Below are 19,098 nucleotides of genomic sequence, written 5' to 3' on the forward strand. Positions count from 1 at the left end.
GCATGCAAATGCGCGAGCAGCCCTGGATAATCCACGCCGGCAGGATGATAAGATCCGGCGGAAGATGGAACCTATGAGAAGAGAAATAAATATAATGTAAGTGATGGGACTCCATATTACATGATAATGCTGTGCAGTCACTGTGGCCGGACGGCAGAGGAATATTATCATACAGAGGTCAGGGGTCATTGTCAGCAATCATACATGTGACAATCCCATCACTGACAGATGACATCTACTCCACATGAATTATTCTCACTGACATCACACAACATGGAGTTGATTCTCACACTTACCTCGTCTCTTTTTCCCATTTTTTCCATTTTCTGAGTTTTGTTGCTCCATACTCAGATTTATTGCCGATTTTCTTTCTTCATGAGATGGAAATTCTGATGAAAAATTAAAAAAAAAAATCAGTAACAATATATTCTTATAGGATCTGCTTTGTCATAATATGGATAACATAAGAGACCTATAGTATTGTATAAAACCATGTGGGAATATTTGAGCCTTGAAGTCAACATTCACATTGCTGGTGCTGTAGACATGTACATACCTGGCAATGGGGACGAGGGTGGCAAGATGGTAACAGCATCGTCTGTATTACATACAGGAACAGATACTTTCTGCCTGTTTGAAGAAGAAAAACATGTAAATCTCAAGTAAACTCTGTATAAAAGGGGTTGTCTCACTAGAAGAACACCGACTATAAGGACTAGTAGGACATATGACTGTCATAGTGGGGAAGGTCTTCTGCTCAAGACTACCTTTAATAGAGAGCTGAGAGGAAAACAACTACCAAGAATGGCCGGCATTTCATACTACATCTCTCCTACAGTGAGGGCAGCACTAAAAGTGCATGACCGGCCACAATTATGGGCTGTTATCTCCAACAATTCCGAAAGCTGAAAGCACAATGACCCATAACCATGGGGCGGTGGATGCTGCATTTGATATTATGGTATTTATGTCCTATATTTGGTGTTGTGCACATATATCAGCCTGGAGCTCCCAGTAATGACCCCATAATCTACTCACATTTCTGAGATGTTTGTGTTGGATTCTGGTGTACACTCTGGAGGGGCCTTGGGATCCTCGTTGTTCACCATCCCGTTAGTGGTGGTAGAGTGCTAAATGTGGATAACAATAAGTTATTAAATATACATACTTTTTAATTTTATAGATCCTTTTTTTGTACATATTTTGGATTTATCGATCACATACTTACTTTAGAAAGCCTCTCAGAAGATGATGATGCAAATATTCGGAAGATAAAGTTCTCATCGTCCTCACTTGTGCCCTCCTTATCCTCTGAGATCAGATGGTTGTTTTCATCAGAGTGATCTACAAGACATAGGTAAGGAAGGATTGTTAGAGGGTGTCAGTATAACACAGTCGCTATATCTCACTAGGTTAATAGATGATGCAACGTAATATACAGAATACATGAAAAAAAACTCCTGTACAAAATTAGGGAAATAGGGATACAGTACGAACCCATGGTCAACATAGCTGAGATCCATGAAACATGGATAACATAGTAGACCAGAAAAACCATGTGGAAATATTTGAGCCTTGAAGTCAACATTCACATTGTTGGTGCTGTAGACATGTACATACCTGGCAATGGGGACGAGGGTGGCAAGATGGTAACAGCATAGTCTGTATTACATACAGGAACAGATTCTTTCTGCCTGTTTGAAGAAGAAAAACATGTAAATCGTAAGTAAACACAGTATAAAATGGGTTGTCTCACTATAAGAACACTGACTATAAGGCCTAATAGGACATATGACTGTCATAGTGGGGAAGGTTTTCTGCTCAAAACTACCTTCCATGAATCAGAACACAACTACCAAGAATGTCTGGCAAGTAATACTACAGCTCTCCTACAGAGTAGGCAGTGCTAAAAATGCATGACCTGCCACAATTATGGGCTGTTATCTTCTGCATTTTCTGAAGCCAAAAGTACAATGACCGTTAACCATGAAGCGGTGAATGCTGCATTTGATATTCTGATATTTATGTCCTATATTTGGTGTTGTGTACATAGATCAGCCTGGAACTCCCAGTAATGAAGTAATGACCCTTTATAATCTACTCACATTTCTGAGATGTTTGTGTTGGTTTCTGGTGTATACTCTGGAGGGGCATTGGGATCCTCATTGTTCACCATCCTGGTAGCGATGATACAGAGCTAAATACGGATAAAAATAAGATATAAAATATTTTTTTATGTACTTTTAGAGTTTTTTTTATTTTTTTTTACATATTTTGGATTTATTAATCACATACTTACTTTACAAAGCTTTTCAGAAGATGACGTAAAATTTTGGAAGTCAAGGCTCTCATTGTTCTCACTTGTGCCTTCCTCATCCTTTGAGACCAGATGTTTGTTTATATCAGAATGATCTACAAGAAATAGGTAATGAAGTATTATTAGAGGTTGTCAGTATAACACAGTCACTATTTATCACTAATATTAATGGGAACACATGATCACATATTAGGGAAGATGAGACAAACAGTCGCTTAGTCTAGATGACGTCTCCTTCTACTTACTGATAAATAAGCTGGTGTCTGCGTCTGAAACAAGCTGAGGAACATACTCCAGCTCCTGGCTCAGAATGTTGTCAAAGTCCAAGTCACTCAGGAATGGATGAACCTTGATCTCAAATGCTCCTCCTAGAAAAAGAAAAACAAAAGTGATGCGGACATAGTCAGGGATGGCTCCAGATCTGAACAGTTTATCGTAATCTGAACTAATGACAAAACTGAGCCGACATGAAGGAAATAAACTGAAAGTCTTAGTGTGGAGAACTAGAACTAGAAATACAGTAGATGAGCTGATAGAGAAATGCTGATCTTCATGGACATGAGCGATATGTCCTTGGTCTAATAAGGGAATATTAATACTAGTATATCTGTTACCTGTCCCAAGTCTACGCACAGGATTTCTTCTGAGCAGCTCAGTGATGAGATTCTGAGCATCCAGGGGTGGAGCGTGATCACAATTCCAAATTAGTTCTCCTGTTACATAGAAAATTACAGAAAATAAAACCTCTTTACTGGACTGTAACATAAAGCAAAGGAAATAACTAAACAAATGTAACCAATCAACGCAATGATCGGATTATTCTACTCACCAATGACAACCCTTTTATAAAGCTCAGTGAGGGAATCAGCATCAAATGGTACACATCCCAGCAGGAATTTATACAGGATGATCCCCAATGACCACCAGTCAACAGGTCTTCCATAGCCTTCTTTCAGGATGATCTCTGGGGCTATGTAACATGGGGTGCCACAGAACTGGAAACCAACAGAACATAGAGAGAGAATCGATGAAACAATTATTATGACAAGATATCATCGTTAAAACACAATGCAGAAGATAAAATATTAGTGGAAAAGTTCTCTAGAAAGGAAGAACGTAGAGAAGAGACAATAGTGTGATGAGATTTGCAAATAACAAGCTAAGTTCTTGTAGGTGATGCTGACCTCACGGTCCTGGAACTCTCTGGAGATGTCCACTGCTAATTCCTTGTAGGTGTTGGTTTTCGGTATCATTAGACCAAGTTTAGAAATCCCAAAATCGGTAACTTTAATATGTCCAGTAGAGGCTGCAAAAGAGAAGATGGTTTTAGCCTCACAGACTGAATGATAATAAATGACAACTTTCCCCACTTTATTATACTACGGGGGCACTTACTTTTCCGGCTTCAGGTCTCTGTGCACCACACCGTAACTATGCAGGTATTCCACGGCAAGTACCGCCTCTGCAAAGTACAAGCGGGCCATGGGGACAGAGAAAGGACCCCTGGTGCTTAGAAGGGTCCCACAGTCTCCACCTATAGAAGAAAGGAAATATGACCGGTGAGGGGTTTATACAGAAGATAACCATGATATACCACGAGCAGATAACCATGATGTATAATGAGCAGTGAGTGGAAACATCCTGGGGAGATCACACAGATAGTGGCGTACATAAAAATCACAAGACCCCATATCAAAAGTTGTAATTGCCCCCACCCTAAAAAATAAAAAAGAAATATATTTATATCCCTGTTGAAGCAGCTTGGTGTTCTCACCAGCAATACAACTTTTATGGCCATTTTAGAGTATGATGCTCCCAGAAATGCCCACACCCACACTCAATGAGTATGGTATCCCCACAGTGAATCCTCCGAAGGAGGCCACCACTTAGAAGGAGGCCAGCCACAACCCCCTACTCGGTGTGATGGCACCCACAGCAACCCTCCCACTCAGGATAATGGTTCCCACAGTCCCTCACACAATATAATGGTCCGCATAACTCCCCACTCAGTATGATGTCCCCACACAGAATGGGGGCCTCCATATAGAGTGAGGACCCCCACAGCACCCCACTTAATATGATGACCTCCACTCAGCATTCACAGTCCCCCCATATCTAGTCATACGGCCCCCTTTCATTATTTTGGCCCCTACTAGCCACCTACTCAGTATTTTTGCCCCCACCAGCCCCACCTCCTTGAAGAAGCAAATACCGCTGAAATTGTGATGACAGGTGGAGGGATGCTGCCCACTGCCGAGCGTCGACAGACCCCCTCCGACTGATGAGCCCCATAGCGCCCCTGCACCAAGATCAATGAATTTACGAGCATCTTGGTAATAGATAACCTATAGTAAATGCTCTATGGGGATGTAACCAACAATGTCCTAATGATATGAGCAGTGATAAGATGAAAGCAGACATGGGCTGAATATAATACAATAGATGTGTCTTACCTCCTACATACTCCATGACCATACACAGGTGAGATCTAGTTGGAAAGGAGCAGAGCATGGAGACCACAAAGGGACAATCAGCAAATGTTAAGATGTCCCTCTCCAGAAAGGCCCATTCCAATCTCTGTGCAGTATTTAGGTTCCGCTTAGCCATTTTCTTCATAGCAAATGTCTGGTGTGAGTCTTTATGATGCACTAAGTAGACGGCCCTGGAGAGAAGGAGAATCCATCGGTTATAATAAATCCTTATTAATAATCCATCTATAGAAATCATTATATGTTTAATACTGGTATCCAAGGGGTAACATTTCTCCTTGCGGAGAGTGACATGTTAAGCTTGTCAAGGTGAGGAGACTTTTAAGCCTCAATGATCCTCTGGGAAATATGCAAATTGTCTCTTCAGAGAGGAAGAGAACTAGAACTCTAGTGCCCCTTATAGGAAGTAGTAATCCTAAAAGTCAATATCGACCCTTTAACGAGCCTTATCACATGACATGGAATAATAGCCATAACCAAAATCTCAATTTTCGGACACTATGTTTTGGGGTACAAGCACTCATCAGTGTAAAGTGTGAGATATGGTTTGGCTGGGTGAGAGGCATCTGACCGGGATCCAAGCGGTAACGTTTCTCCTTGCGGAAAAAGCCATGTTAAGCATGTCAAGGTGAGGAGACTTTTAAGCTGCAATGCTCTTCTGGGAAATATGCAAATTGTCTCTTTTCAGAGAGGAAGAGAACTAGCACCCTAGTGCCACCTATAGGAAGTAGCAATCCTATTTCCCAGAGGAGCATTGCGGCTTAAAAGTCTCCTCATGTCCGCAAGGAGAAACGTCAACCCCTTGGATACCGGTCAGACACCTCTCACCCAGTCAAACCATATCTCACACTTTGCACTGAAGAGGGGCAGTACCCCAGAACACAGTTCCTGCAAATTGAGATTTTGGTTTTGGCTATTATCCTAAGTCATGTGACAAGGCTCGTTAAAGGGTCGATATTGACTTTTAGGATTGCTACTTCCTATAGGTGGAGTTCTAGTTTGCTTCCTCTCTGAAGAGACAATTTGCATATGTTTAATACTAGAAGTCTGGCCGCCACTATAAATCCACATCTAGAAATACATAAAATAGCACTACATAGATCACCTATGGGAGGTCTCCACAATGCCACTTCTGCCGGAGCCATCACCCAGGTCACATTATAGATACGAGAATCTATCGAAATTCTCTTTGGGCAGATTCGCTATAACTGACCAAATACAATTTAGTGCAAATAAAATTGGTCCAAAATGAATGTGCTCCAGGGCTCTCTTCTGCTGCTGAGGCCAGTGATTGGGCCCACATGGTCATGGTGGAGTGTGTAGATGTCACTGACGTCAATATGGTGTCACCCTTCATGTGACCATGTGTAGCCAACTTCTCTGATCAGCTTCATAATGGAGCCCCCCCATCAAAACAAAGATCAGAGTGGAGAGCAGAAAAGCTCAGGTGGAGGAGGCAGCATAAGAACAGATGAGGGTCTAGCACAGGCGAATGTAATAATATTATATTATTATATATTATATTATATGTAATTATATTATTTAAATCGCTTTCCTTACAGTTTGATTTGCTACAGATCATATAATTTCCCTATGATAACACTGAATGGCAGAGTGCAGGGGCAGAAGCATTGTCATAGGGAACCCTGAGAAATGTGGATTATGGCAACAGAAATCTCACCCAAAATTTCCACTGCTGATGAGTTTGGAAGTTTCATAGTCGCTCATATGCGGCTTTCTCGCCGGAACCAATGAATCCATCACGCTCTATAAAATAATAAGAAATAATACTGATTTATCGAAGATGCAGGAAAAAAGTTACAGATGCAAAAACTTCTCCCCCCATATTATGTCCCAGATGATTTACACTGATATGATGTTGGGAGGATACAAACCGGACGCTGGGCAGACCTGGCGCTAGCACCCTGCACACCCAGGCAAGTGCCGAGGCCCTGAGTAGGCGAGGGGCCCACTTGCTGTCGGGCACACTGGCGCGCTATGGGACCGGTGAGCAGAGGAGAGTGGTGCCAGCGCCAGCTAGTGGGCCTTGCTCCCCTCCCCCAATGCTTGCCCAGAACCACGGCCAGCACAATACTTACCTCTCCACAGCTGGTGAGCAGTGAGGTGAGCATTTGATTTTTTTTTTTTATGTATGGAGGTATGGGGCATTATATGGGGGGAGAAGTGACATCCTGCATGGGGCATTATATGGGGGGGAGGTAGGGACATCCTGCGTGGGGTATTATATGGGGGGGAGAAGTGACATCCTGCATGGGGCGTTATATGGGGGGGAGTGACATCCTGCATGGGGCATTATATGGGGTGAGAGGTGACATCCTACATGAGGCATTATATGGGGGGGCATCGTGCATGGGGCATTATATAGGGGGGTGACATCCTGCATGGGGTATTATATGGGGTGAGAGGTGACATTCTGCATGGGGCATTATATGGGGGTTGACATCCTGCATGGGGCATTATATGGGGGGAGTGACATCCTGCATGGGGTATTATATGGGGGGAGAAGTGACATCCTGCATGGGGCATTATATGGGGTGAGAGGTGACATCCTGCATGGGGCAATATATGGGGTGAGAGGTGACATCCTACATGGGGCAGTATGTGTTGGGGGGACATCCTGCATGGGGCATTATATGGGGGGGTGACATCCTGCATGGGGCATTATATGGGGGGGTGACATCCTGTGTGGGCCATTATGTGGGGTGGGACATCCTGCATGGAGCATTATGTGGGGGGGACATCCTGCATGGGGAATTATATGGGGGGTGACATCCTGCATGGGGCATTATGTAGCGGGGATATCCTGCATGGGGCATTATGTGTGGGGGACATCCTGCATGGGGCATTATGTGGGGAGGGACATCCTGCATGGGGCATTATGTGGAGGGGACATCCTGCATGGGGAATTATATGGGGGGTGACATCCTGCATGGGCCATTATGTGGGGGGGGCACAGCCTGCATGGGGCATTATGTGGGGGGCACAGCCTGCATGGGGCATTATGTGGGAAGGACATTCTGCATGGGGAATTATATGGGGGGTGACATCCTGCATGGGCCATTATGTGGGAGGGGGACATCCTGCATGGGGCATTATGTGGGGGGGGGCACAGCCTGCATGTGGCATTATGTGGGGGGTCAAAGCCTGCATGGGGCATTATGTGGGGGTCACAGCCTGCATGGAGCATTATGTGGGGGGTCAAAGCCTGCATGGGGCATTATGTGGGGGGCACAGCCTGCATGGGGCATTATGTGTGGGGTCACAGCCTGCATGGGGCATTATATGGGGGCACAGCCTGCGTGGAGCATTTTATGGGGTCCATTATTCTATATGGAGCAATATATGGAGCTCATAATATGGTATAGAGGACTATGTGGTGCCATTATACTGTGTGGAGGACATTACTGTCCGGTCTGCACTGTGAGCTGTGAGGATTCGCCGCTTTCTGAGTTATTGTGGAATTTACAATAGATATCGCTCATGTAATGTAAGAAGCGAAATCTTCGGGCTTGTACTATATATATATATATATATATATATATATATATATATATTTATCTGCGGTATCTGTGCATCATGAATCGTGGTATGTGTTAAAGGGGCCACTGAGACTCTTTCGCCCAGGGCCCACGAAATCCTGGAGCCGCCCTGCAACGGTCATCATACATTACTATAACATTATGGATATTGTGGGAGATCACACAGAGGAGGACTTACAGGTAATCTGTCACCAGGTGTTTACTATGTATTCTGAAAGCACCATGATGTAGGGGCAGAGACCCTGATTCCAGTGATGTGTTACTTACTAGGCTGTGTGTGGCTGTTTCAATAAAATCAGTAGATTATCACTAGAAGACTATCTGTCTAGCCAGGTAGTCCTATTGCTCTGTACCCCTGCCTCCACCACTGATTAGCAGCTTTCTGCCTATGCACAGTGTACACAGAAAGCTGCCAATCAATGGTGTGGGCGGGGTTATACAAGACTCAGCATTCAGAGCTCTGCAGCAGAAAAAAATAGTGATTTTATCACAACTGCTCCACCGAGTAAAGTAATCAACACATGGAATCAGGGTCTCTGTCCCTGCATCATGCTTCTCTCAGACCAAATAGCATAAACCTGGTGACAGATTCCCTGTAATTCAAATGTAATTAACACCATAGGGTCATCTACACTTAGAATAGAGACGTCCCATGGTTGTATGGGGGATAATACTGGACGAGTCATTCACACCCCATGATCTGATGACACACACGCATCCCCCTCTATGATACTTACGGATTCTTGGATCTCCGGGATCTCACTAATTCCATTGTTAGGATTCGACAGCTCAGTTGTTTCTAAAATAATGATGAAGAAATTAAATGTATTAGAGGATATTATTCCTACATAGATAATACAGCAATATAATGGAGAAATGACAAGATGTCTGTAAATGGGATTAATACTCGTTATATGGGGATTCTAAATATGAGAATATACGGGGAATCCATAGATAAATGTAATGTAAATGATGGAGGAACCCCTTCATAAATAACAAAAGACTGACCATCACTTCCGAAAAGAAAATGGGTGTGAACAGGTGCATACTAAGAGTAGCCATCCAAATACATAACTCACAAAGTTGCACTCTGTAACGCTATAGCATGTAAACATGAAATAAATGAAATTTGAATTGCATTACTGCTGTAGAAAATAGGATTAAAGGAAGATACTTAGCGCATAATTTGGCCAATTCATGCATGGCCAGCAGCCACAGCAAGGCGACCTTCTTTTTCTGGGTGCATGCCAAGTAGCCACGGCAAGGTAACTTTTTTTTTTGCTGGGTGCATCCCAGCAGTCACGGCAAGACGACCTTCTTTTGCTGGGTGCATGCCCAGCAGTCACGACAAGGCGACCTTCTTTTGCTGGGTGCATGCCTAGCAGTAACGACAAGGCGACCTTCTTTTGCTGGGTGCATGCCTAGAAGCCACGGCAAGGCGACCTTCTTTTGCTCGGTGCATGCCCAGCAGTCACAGCAAGGCGACCTTTTTTGCTGAGTACCTATCTCCACCCATCAGCCCGGGGTGGTTTTAATTACAACAGGATCCTATCTACCCATATAAATGTAGGCTTCAGCCTAGGAGAGGATTCACATTAGGAGAGGATTCCAACAAAAAGATCGCCTTGTCATTCGCTGCTGGGCATTCATGAATTGGCCAAATTATGTGCTCAGTATCTTAGATTTTTCCCATTTTCTAGAGCAGTAATGCAATTTAAATTTAATTTATTTCATGTTACTTGCTATAGCACTGCAGAATGGACCCTCCATCACATGAATGAGGAACCCCCCACCCACGCTGCACATATGAGTGATGGTAAGAGAGCTGAAACATAGGAGAGATTTGCAAATTAGCCTGGAAGTGCACTGGGGGCGTGTCACTGCACTTGGATTTCTTCTTTCACGCCCCCAGCGCACTTCCATTCTGATTTGTATATGGTGTCTACTTTACATTTCTCCTGACTGGCACATTGGATTTCTACAAACAATTATTATTAGGGGACAATGGCCTATACCGTCACACCACTACTTCTATATGTAACAATGTGCTGCCAGGTTCCCATTACACAGAGTAGAGAGTAAATCTAACATTATCCTCCGTCCTCTGTAATATCTGGACATTCCTTGTAGAAGGTCGGGTGATCGCTCACCTGTAATCAGATCGCTGTTCAGCTCCGGCTGACTCCTATTAGGGTCAAGGATTTTCGGGGTCACATTTTGCCCATATTTGGCGTCGCCTCCTGTTGTTTCCTGATAGATATAATATATATAATTAATATGTGGAAGATTTCACTAAATCACCAAATACATAAATCATGAAGGACTAAACCAACATTTACAGATGCACCAATTGTAACGATACAAATCCCGCGCCATCTTCAGACCTTTTCTCAGAAAGTCTCCTCAGATACGGTGGATTAAGATACGTCTATTAATATTGATCCTTACCGGGCGTTCCAATGAGCGTTCTAGTATAGACAGGACTTTTTCGGCCAGTTCTTTAAAGACAGCCAAATCTTCAGTCTGAGATCTTTCTTCAGCCTATAAAGAAGGAAAAATGGAAAGGAGAATTTTGAGATGAGAGCGGTCAGAATGGAGGCGGAAATTGTATGTGACATCGGTTCTCTGTCTGCAGATAAAATGACTACATACTGTATTTGGGGACTCGTTGTGTTTTACCGTATTTTTTGGACTATAAGATGCCTTTTTTTCCAAAATTTTTGACCTCCCTTCTAACACTCTCGCACCCCTCGAATCTATCCTAAATTCTGCTGTCTGACTAATCCACCTGTCCCCCCGCTATTCCCTGGCTTCTCCCCTCGCTCCGCCAATCCCTTCACTGGCTCCACATTACCCAGAGACTCCAGTTCAAGACCCTAACCTTGGCATGCAAAGCCACCCACAACCTGTCTCCTCCATATATCTGTGACCTAGTCTCCCGGTACTTACCTGCACGCAACCTCCGATCATAACAAGATCTTCTTCTCTACTCCCCTCTTATCTCCTCTTCCCACAATCGCATACAAGATTTCTCCCGTGCATCCCCCCTACTCTGGAACTCTCCACCCCAGCATATCAGACAGATTATTAATAATAATAATTGTCTGAATGTAGCTTACCAGGGGGGTGGCAGTGGTGGAGTGAGGTCACAGGAGGTAGGGTCACTGCTGTAGGAAGCCGGCAGTAGAAGTGGGGCGCTGCTGCGGGCCCCGAGCTGGGAGGAGCGGGGTATCCAGGAGGTGCGAGGCTGCGAGCCCTGGGCTTCAAGGAAATGTTAGCGGTGATTTAGGAGGGGAGTCCCCGCTCTGCCCATTGATTTTCTGGCGGTGGGCTTCAGGCAAATGGCCGCTGGAGGCAGTGCATGTGAAGATTTAGATCTCGGCTCAATGACGAGCTGAGATCTCAATTTGCGTATTGGCCATCTCCAGCAGCCTACTTCTTGAAGCCCACTGCAGAGAAATCAATAAGCAGAGCAGGGCCTCCCCTCCTGAATTACCGCTAACATTTCCTTGAAGCCCAGGGCCCGCAGCCTTGCACCTTCTGGACACCCCGCTCCTCCCAGCTTGGGGCCCGCAGCAGTGCCCCACTCCTACTGCCGACTTCCTGCAGCAGCGACTCTGCCTCCTGTGACTTTGCTCCACTGCCACCACCCCCCTCAGTAAGCAACCGAAAATTCGGACTATAAGACAGACCCCCATTTTATTATAATAAATGTTTTCCTATTTTCCTCCCAAAAATTTTTGGTGCGTCTTATGGTCTGCAAAATATGATATATTAGAAGAAAAAGCTTCTATCCCTCCATTATTATCTATCAATATTGAGATGTTCTGTGCAGAGTGTCCGCCACTTACCTGGTGTAGTAATGTCCTGATGTTCTGAAGTAAATCCGTCAGATAGTCTGACGTTAGACGACGTTGTCGGTGTTTGGTCAGGCAATCCTTTACTAGCTCCATCACCAGCCGGTGAGTGAAGCTGAGGACGCCATCGGGAGGTAGAAGCACACTGTTAGGACGATTGATCATAAGGATCAACAATAGTGCTTTTACCTGAGGAATGTCCAAAACAATTCCAGCCATAGTGAAAAACTGCAAGTGCTATCAGTCACTATAGAGCCAAGAAAGGCACGGGTGAGCCTATGTGCATTGTATATATAGCGACTGTGAGCAGTGATGTCACCATCACCTGTGATGTCATCACGGAATCTTGTGATAGAATCTTCACGGAGCAGCTCTGCGCAAATAGAATGCGGCCTGGTATTATATAAAGTGAAAACACCATACAATTAACTACCCATGTTATCATGGCCGTTCTATTTTATATTCAATTAGAACACAACCAGGATAAAGGTGTGTTCACAAGTTGGATTTTGGCAGTATTTTTTTTCTACCTCAAAAATCAAAGGAGGCAGGAAAAACGCTGCTTAAAATTCAGGTGTTTTTACTTGTGTTTTTTTTTCCATTCATTTGAATGGGTGAAAAATGCAGCAAAACCTCTGAAAGACTTGACAAGCTGCAGATTTAAAAAAAATGCAAAAAAACAGCATGTGAATGAGATTTCAGAAATGTCATTCACTAAGATGGTACTGTAAAACACAGCATTTTTGCTGCAGAAGAAAAAACAGTGAATACACCCTAAAGATATCCTCAGTCATATTATGGGAAAAATTGTATATTTCGCTTTATTATCTCACGTGTTTTTCTTCACCATAGAACTTTTAAGGCTGTGTGCCCACTATGCGTTTTTTAGGCATTTCTGCAGCGTAACTTCAGCCGCGGAAACACTTAAAAAACGCTTGGTGATAGGTCTGCAATGGTCCCCAATGATAATCCGCATGTGCTGTGCACATGCCGCGGAGATTTCCGCTGCGGATTATCATTGCGGAAAAATCCGCAGCACGTCCTTTAATTTTGCAGAGTCGCTGCGATTTAGCCGCCATTGACTTGCATTGGAACACATAACATCCGCATGACTACAAATACACATGTGGATATTATGCGACTCAATGCGTGGATGGTACCCGGGTCTGGAGATAAAGAGACTCTCCTCCAGACCTGGGTACCATAGTACCTGTAGTTAAAATAGAATTAAAATAAAAAATAAACATATACTTACCTTCTGATGGCCCCTGTCTGCTCCTGGCGGTGCTGCTGGCTCTTCGGCTGCTCGCGGTGGTAAAAGGACCTTCCATGACGCCATTTAGTCATGTGACAGGTCACTCGACATCGGCGGTCGCGTGACCTGTCACATGACTAAATGACGTCATGGAAGGTCCTTTTACAGCACCGTGATCCGCCGAAGACACCGGACGCACCGGAGAAGGAGATCGAGGACCATCGGAAGATGAGTATAATGTTTTTTTTTTATTTTTCACCATTATTATTCTTTTTTTTCATTATTGATGCTGCATTTGCAGCATTGTAACTTGGTCACACTATATAAATCCATGCCGGTTGCATGGAATTATATAGTGTGACCAAGTTGTCAAGCACTTTTCCAAGTGATGCTAAAATCACTTGGCAAAGCGCTTGACAACCCAAGGAGATGCAGAAACGCTTAGGAAAAATCCGCAGCATTTCTGCATCGTGGTCATATATCCTAACTCATTGGCAAACTGTTATACAAGGCTACATTCACACTAGACGTTTTTTTAGCGGGCTTTTTTATGCAAATTTTCAGCTGCGTTTTACAGTACCAACAAAGTCTATGAGATTTCCAAAATCTCATGCACAAAGCTTGCTTATTTGTCCTCAGTATTTTGTGCTTTCCATGGCTTTCTGCAATAGAGTATGTCACTTGTTTCAGCATTTTTCACCCATTAAAAAAAAGGGTGGTGGAAAAAAATGCTGAAAAAAAGCCTAGTGTGAACATTTGCTGCGTTTTTAGTGAAAAAAGCAAGTATGTGACACACATTTACTTTTGTGATTTTCCCAAGTTTAAACCATCTTGTCTTGGTCACCTGAGATAGCAGCTTGGATTATTATAGTTTAATTAAATTAGTGATGCCTACAAAGTAAACATTGGTTGAGCTAGGTGTGAGATTGAACAACACGTGTGGCCCAGGGAGGTGTGAAAATGAACAATGCCTGAGCAACTCAATGGCAAACCATAATGTGAAAGTAAATAGTGTCCTACAAATTCAATGCACTGCCAGGGTCTTAGATAAACCATTCCAGACCAATTCACCCCCCCCCCCCCCCCCGTTACATTTGTAATGTGTACTTTTTCATGAACATATGTCTTGCAATGGTGACCTGTTTTCATGTGTCTATGGTGGAAGCAAAGCTGAACTTTGGGATCCTGAAAAACGCACCAAAAATGCACCAAGAACCACTGCAAAAAACACACCAAAACCTGCGTTTTTGACGCTACTTCTTTCCTGCCAACAGATTATGTTTTGCTGCAGAAAAAAACACCTAGTGTGAATATAGCCTAAGACTTACTCTGCCAGCATTAATAGTCAATATTCTGTATACAAATAGGACTCCAATCCAGGTATTCAGTTTATCATAAACATGCCTGAGTTAATCTGCCAAATACACATAGTATGCTTTCTCATAGGTCAAATATAAATCCTGTTAAAGGTCCACGTTGCAGCAGTTAAGTAGAACAAAACAGACCTCTTCATTCTTTGTAGGTGGAAAAACTTTCGAAATTGTCAGTGTATCAAGCACTTATACTCCTGACTGTATATAGTATAATTGCCGCACTGCTACATACAGGTGCTTCTCAGAAAATTAGAATATCATCAAAAAGTGAATTTATTTCAGTTCTTAAATCCAAAAAGTGAAACTCATATATTATACAGAGTCATTACAAACAGAGTGATCTGTTTTAAGTGTTTATTTCTGCTAATGTTGATGATTATGGCTTACAGTCAATGAAAACACAAAAGTCACTATCTCAGTAAATTAGAATTAACAAGAAACACCTGCAAAGGCTTCCTAAGCATTTAAAAAGGTCCCTTAGTCAGTTTCAGTAGGCTCCACAATCATGGGCAAGACTGCTGACTTGACAGATGTCCAGAAGGCAGTCATTGACACACTCCTCAAGGAGGGTAAGCCACAAAAGGTCATTGCTAAAGAAGCAGCTGTTCACAGAGTGCTGTATCCGAGCATATTAATGGACGTGGAAGGAAAAAGTGTGGTAGAAAAAGGTGCACAAGCAACTGGGATAACCGCAGCCTTGAAAGGATTGCTAAGAAAAGGCCATTCAAAAATTTGGGGGAGATTCACAAGGAGTGGACTGCTGCTGGAGTCATTGCTTCAAGAGCCACCACACACAGACGTATCCAGGACATGGGCTACAAGTGGCGCATTGCTTGTGTCAAGCCCCTCATGACCAATAGACAACGCCAGAAGCGTCTTACCTGGGCCAAAGGGAAAAAGACCTGGAATGATGCTCAGTGGCCCAAGGTGTTGTTTTCAGATGAAAAATAAATTTTGCATTTCATTTGGAAATCAAGGTCCCAGAGTCTGGAGGAAGAGTGGAGAGGCCACAATCCAAGCTGCTGGAGGTCTAGTGTGAAGTCTCCACAATCAGTGATGGTTTGGGGGGGGCCATGTCATCTGCTGGTGGAGGTCCACTGTGTTTTATCAAGACCAAAGTCAGCGCAGCCATCTACCAGGACATTTTACAGCACTTCATGCTTCCCTCTGCCCACAAGCTTTATGGAGATGGAAATGTCATTCTCCAGCAGGACTTGGCCCCTGTCCACACTGCCAAAAGTACCAATACCTGGTTTACACACAACAGTATCACTGTGCTTGATTGGCAGCAAACTCGCCTGACCTTTACCCCATAGAGAATCTATTATAGAGAATCTATGGGGTATTGTCAAGAGGAAGATGAGACCCCAGACCCCACAATACAGATGAGCTGAAGGCTGCTATCAAAGCCACCTGGGCTTCCATAACACCTCAGCAGTGCCACAGGCTGATCCCTCCATGCCACATTGCCGCATTGATGCAGTAATTGATGCACGAGGAGCCCGAACAAGTATTGAGGGCATTTACTAAACATACATTTCAGTAGGCCAACTTTTCGGATTTTAAAAACATTTTTCAAGCTGTTGTTATGAAGTATTCTAATTTACTGAGATAATGACGTTTGTGTTTTCATTGGCTGTAAGCCATAATCATCAACATTAACAGAAATAAACACTTAAAATAGATCCCTCTGTGTGTAATGACTCTATATAATAGATCCCTCTGTGTGTAATGACTCTATATAATAGATCCCTCTGTGTGTAATGACTCTATATAATAGATCCCTCTGTGTGTAATGACTCTATATAATAGAACCCTCTGTGTAATGACTCTATATAATAGATCCCTCTGTGTGTAATGACTCTATATAATAGATCCCTCTGTGTGTAATGACTCTATATAATAGATCCCTCTGTGTAATCACTCTATATAATAGATCACTCTGTGTGTAATGACTCTATATAATATAGGAGTTTCACTTTTTGCATTGAAGAACTGAAATAAACTAACTTTTGATGATATTCTAATTTTGTGAGAAGCACCTGTATATAGTATGAAGCCCCACTGCCCCATATGTGTATGTATAATTTGATGCACATGACTCGCCCCCTGGGCCGTGGGGTACACGGAACCGGGCCTTCTAGTGTACGGTGCTGATGGGGGTAGTAGTGGCAACCCGATCCCGTGGCTCAGGGTGGTCAGACCAAATGGTGGCAGTCTATTTATCAGTGTTTTGAATGTCCGACTACGCCACCCGTGTATTGCGGTCAGGGATAACCGCCGCTGCGAGGCAGACTGCTGAGGCTGGTGTTGGTGTGCAGCACAGGTGTAGGATAACTCCCCACGGGTAGAGTGTAGCCTCAGGGCAGTGTAGGTGGATGTTGGGGGTGATAGTGCAGGCCGCAATAGTAAGAGTTCAGAGTCCGCTTCAAACAGTTCAGGGTCTTTATTGTAGATATTATTAATGACCCAACAGTACCGGTTAGGAATGGGCCTGGGTGTCTGAGAGCATTCGGGCGAGCCCCACTGGTCAGGGTGAGTGTGTAGGCCTACCGTTCTCTCTATGCTCTTTCTGACTATCCCCCTTTTCGTGGTGTAATAGCCCACGTCCCTGAGCTGGCCGTGTACTTCTCGCCTGTATGGCATGCGACTAGGGCCTTGGGTACCTGTTGCTTGCTCCTCGCTGTATTGGTCCCTCTGTGTGGCGGAGCCTCCAGGCTTCATAGGCCAAGGGACCTGAAATCCCTCGCAGGTTAGTTCTCTGCTGCTGGGCTTGTAACCCTGACAGCCCCGGACCCCAATGCCCGGTAGATTGGTTCTCTTCCAGGACCGGCTCTCGTCACCTCTGTCCCTGGCTTGCAGTTTCTCCTCTGCCTCACGGACTCCTCAGCTACAGCTGAACTGTCCCTCCTTCTCTGGGACTAGTCTCACTCCTGAGCTAGGTCTTCCAGTTCTCTCTAACCCTGCCCCCAGTTCCAGCTTTTATAGGGGCTGCCAGCTCCCCCTGCTGGCCTGGGACAGGAGGTGCTGTATGCTAATTGTCCCTAACCAGGGGACCTCCCTCCTGCTCTCAGACACAGATTATTGTTTGTGGCATCCAGGCCTGGGGTGACACATTCTCCCCTAGTAAAATTTAGTACTCCGGACTAAACAGGAAACACAAATACAGGGTATAAATGACAACATAACATATATACAAGTATATTTTGTCCTTGAGGTCACGGCGCTTCCGTGACCGGGTGTCCATGTCACCCAACAAGGTGTGAAGTTTTCCACGGTGTGGGGACCTGTTTCCATAAACCTCAAGTTCCTCGCCTTGGGCGTGGCGACAAGGCTGAGCTCTCTACTTTGGGCCACAAGGAGGCCACACCGGACAGATTTTTCTTCCGTGGCCATCTTCAAAAGAGGGCACCAAGTGCAACTATCTACAAGACAGTTCCGGTTATTCAGCGTCCATAACCTGTTAGTCCATGAACTAGAAAGACTGGAAAAACATAATTAGCAACCAGGCAACAAACATAAAACATTTACAATATAAAGCATTTTGATCTTCCAGCGAGCTGGTATTTGCCCCCTAGTGCTCCGGGTTGACCTGCGTAACCCACTGTCTGGTGGTGGTCTAACCTGACTTTCCCCACTAGCATTCAGGGTACAGCTACTAGCTGGGTTTACAGGCAGTGCAGGCAGCTATCTGCGGGTCCTTTGGCTTACCGCAGGTATGGCAGGCTCACTGTCAGCAGAGGGTTGACTCTCCTGGGCTGCTGGCATGGGTTCTTCTGCCTCTAGGGCTGCTTGGTCTTCTGATTCCTCCTGCTCTCCTGTAGGTTCCTGCTGGGTTGGTTGAAGGAAGTGTAGGACGGGTACCACTATTGCATCATTTATCCGAGTCCAGGACCGGGGGAACTCTCCAAGAACTGTGCTGATCATTTCTTTCTTGTCTTCTGCGGGTTCAAGGTCATCTTGATCTTCTCCTGCACTCTGTAGTTGCTTGGGGCACCTTTTTAGGTGGTCTCTGGAGACGGTGCTAGTAGTTTCTCCTCCATCCTTGGTAATTACACATACCTTCGGGTTGTTGTGGTTGGACTGCAGTACTGTGTACGGGTCGCTCTCCCACTGGTCATCTAGCTTGTGAAGCCTTCTCTTCCGCTTCAGGACCTGCTCACCAGGTTCCAGGGGACCAGCAGGGGTGTGTTGGTTGAAGAGCCTCTCTTGCTTTTCTCTCGCTTGAGCCAGACTCCTCTCCACAC

At 44.4% G+C, this 19,098-nt stretch overlaps 1 long non-coding RNA gene across 1 annotated transcript; it reads right to left on the reverse strand.

Annotated features, from left to right (window-relative positions):
* Nucleotides 1-305: 305 nt before the first annotated feature.
* On the reverse strand, nucleotides 306-1,117 carry LOC141221136 (uncharacterized). Its single transcript, XR_012289192.1, has 3 exons — nucleotides 1,039-1,117; nucleotides 557-630; nucleotides 306-389 (listed from the first exon to the last, which is right to left on the reverse strand). It is a non-coding gene; the product is annotated as an uncharacterized lncRNA (long non-coding RNA).
* Nucleotides 1,118-19,098: the final 17,981 nt, after the last annotated feature.

This window comes from Phyllobates terribilis, unplaced genomic scaffold, assembly GCF_046119375.1.
Source record: "Phyllobates terribilis strain yellow unplaced genomic scaffold, ASM4611937v1 Scaffold_321__1_contigs__length_2177432, whole genome shotgun sequence".
Taxonomy (NCBI): Eukaryota; Metazoa; Chordata; class Amphibia; order Anura; family Dendrobatidae; genus Phyllobates; species Phyllobates terribilis.